Source organism: Sinocyclocheilus rhinocerous, unplaced genomic scaffold (genome assembly GCF_001515625.1).
Source record: "Sinocyclocheilus rhinocerous isolate Xijiao unplaced genomic scaffold, SAMN03320098_v1.1 scaffold36219, whole genome shotgun sequence".
Taxonomy (NCBI): domain Eukaryota; kingdom Metazoa; phylum Chordata; class Actinopteri; order Cypriniformes; family Cyprinidae; genus Sinocyclocheilus; species Sinocyclocheilus rhinocerous.
This window is the reverse complement of record NW_015632970.1, coordinates 1-2926: the sequence shown is the minus strand read 5'-3', so window position 1 is coordinate 2926 and position 2926 is coordinate 1. Positions and strand designations below refer to the sequence as shown.

Below are 2926 nucleotides of genomic sequence, written 5' to 3'. Positions count from 1 at the left end.
TCATTTGATTATTAAAAAATCAACATCAACAAATTTCAGTTTTAGCTTTTATTTATTTATTAGTTGTTATTTATTTACTATTTATTTATTTATTTTTGTTTGTTTGTTTGTTAGTTTGTTTGTTAGTAATGTAAGTGCTTCAACAAACTTATTTCCTTTAGTTTTTGTTGCCTAATTTTCAATTAATTCTTTTTTTTTTTGTTAGTTTTTATGTATAGTTTCTTTTAGCATAATTTTTATTAACAAAAAATATATATTTTTAGTTAACAATAATAACCATGAAATAAACAAGCTGAAAGAAGGGCTTTCATTATGTTGTATTAATGCCCTTTGACATGATGACTTCATTCACAATAAAGCACAGCATCTAATAATCTTTATTAGTATAATACGGCATTATGTTGATTTTTACCTGTTCCATGTGATGTTTCCAGAAATCTTCTGCATCTCTCCCAGTGCTGCCAGCAAAAGAGAGGATTTCCCACATCCCACCTGCCCTACGATCATCGTCAGCTGACCTAACAGATCACGGGGGGTCAGAGGAAATACACTTAGTGCTTCCGTAAAATATGCTAGTACAGCACTACAGCAACTGTGAGACAAAACCTCACCGAAAGGAACCTTTATGTCGATATTGGTGAGAGTCGGGCATCCCTGCGTCCATGTGAAGTAGCCGTTCACAATCTAGGAAAAAAAAGTTTAATACGCAGAAAACTATACTAAGTAATTTGATTATTAAAAAATCAACATCAACAAAATCGATCAATGTTCTAGACATTCAATATTCAAAACATTCAGTATTCAATAAAGCATGCATCATATGAATCGAACCTATATGCACACGTCCTCGTCCTGATTGGCTGATGCCGTCAGCTCCTGGTCCTGCTGCTCAAAGTTCCTGTTCACGTCCTGCTTGGCTTTATTCTTACGATTCACGAGTTTGGCCTGGAGCTGTAATGCATACTGAGGGCAGAGAACCAAAACTCTTCATTCATGCAATGCAGGAATTATTCATAAAAAAAGCTATAATAATCATAATAAGAATAATTCATTACGATGAGATGACTTCATTCACAATAAAGCACAGCATCTAATAATCTTTATTAGTATAATACGGCATTATGTTGATTTTTACCTGTTCCATGTGATGTTTCCAGAAATCTTCTGCATCTCTCCCAGTGCTGCCAGCAAAAGAGAGGATTTCCCACATCCCACCTGCCCTACGATCATCGTCAGCTGACCTAACAGATCACGGGGGGTCAGAGGAAATACACTTAGTGCTTCCGTAAAATATGCTAGTACAGCACTACAGCAACTGTGAGACAAAACCTCACCGAAAGGAACCTTTATGTCGATATTGGTGAGAGTCGGGCATCCCTGCGTCCATGTGAAGTAGCCGTTCACAATCTAGGAAAAAAAAGTTTAATACGCAGAAAACTATACTAAGTAATTTGATTATTAAAAAATCAACATCAACAGAATCGATCAATGTTCTAGACATTCAATATTCAAAACATTCAGTATTCAATAAAGCATGCATCATATGAATCGAACCTTTATGCACACGTCCTCGTCCTGATTGGCTGATGCCGTCAGCTCCTGGTCCTGCTGCTCAAAGTTCCTGTTCACGTCCTGCTTGGCTTTATTCTTACGATTCACGAGTTTGGCCTGGAGCTGTAATGCATACTGAGGGCAGAGAACCAAAACTCTTCATTCATGCAATGCAGGAATTATTCATAAAAAAAGCTATAATAATCATAATAAGAATAATTCATTACGATGATTTTAGCATTATTATTATTATTATTATTAAATGAAAATATACAAATTACTGACTAAAAACATTTTAGATATGAAAAAGGTATGACATTTTTAAATATAAAATATTTTTAAAATATATAAAATAAAAAACTGTGTATTTAATAATACTAATTTAATTTTACATTTTACAACTATAAAATTGCAAAACTAATATACATGTTACTAAAGATTTGAGTAGGTCTGCAGCATTTGGGGAAACAAATCAAATTGTGATTTCTCTGATAAAAATAGCAATAAAAAAATAAATAAATTAAAAAAAAAATCCAGGCTTGCTGTGCTTGTAGGGTTGAAAACTTTGGCAAATAAAATAAAAAATAAAATAAAATAAAATAAAATAATTGTTTTGTTGTTGTAATTATTATTATTAAATGAAATATAAAAATTAGTAAATAAAAACGAGATAAGAAATATTGCGACTGTAATATATAAAAAAAAAAAAAGTATTTAGGAAAAACGTAAAATAAAATACTAATACTTGCGTTTATATACTAATATTTATGGCTGTCGTAATTTCTGCCTGAAAATTAGTAAATAAAAACGAGATAAGAAATATTGCAACTGTAATATAAAAAAAAAAAGTATTTAGGAAAAATGTAAAATAAAATAAAATTGCAATACTAATATTTATGGCTGTTGTAATTTCTGCCTACATTTAAAAATATATATTTTTAATTAATTAAAAATAATCGCAGTGACTTTGGTTTTATCTTAATTAATCATGCAGCCCTAGTGTTGAGTGCAGATGCTTTTGAAACAATACTTAAAAAACAATACTCAATCTTCCTCTAACTTAAAGATATAGTTCACTGAGTCCTTGCTTAAAATCTGTCCTTGTGTTTTCTGTGCAAGAGATCAGTTCACACGCGGGTTGGGAAGGACATGAAGCTGAACTCACCACAGACTTAATGTTGCTGTTGTTGTTTTCTGTCGCTGTAGTTTGCACTGCAGGATCCTGATCGATCTTGATCTCAGTGCTGCCAAGAAATTCACTCAGCTTCTGCACACTGAGAAGAGGTAAAACAATTAGGCTTTTTTGAGGTCAAATGAGACTGGAAGCATTAGTTCCTCATAGGGCTGGGCGTTTTTTTCCGATTTTATTGATTTT

At 32.2% G+C, this 2926-nt stretch overlaps 1 long non-coding RNA gene across 1 annotated transcript; it reads right to left on the bottom strand.

The window, feature by feature from the left end:
* Positions 1 to 1105: 1105 nt before the first annotated feature.
* Positions 1106 to 2920, bottom strand: LOC107743088 (uncharacterized). Its single transcript, XR_001640368.1, has 4 exons — positions 2717 to 2920; positions 1555 to 1686; positions 1335 to 1407; positions 1106 to 1241 (listed from the first exon to the last, which is right to left on the bottom strand). It is a non-coding gene; the product is annotated as an uncharacterized LOC107743088 (long non-coding RNA).
* Positions 2921 to 2926: the final 6 nt, after the last annotated feature.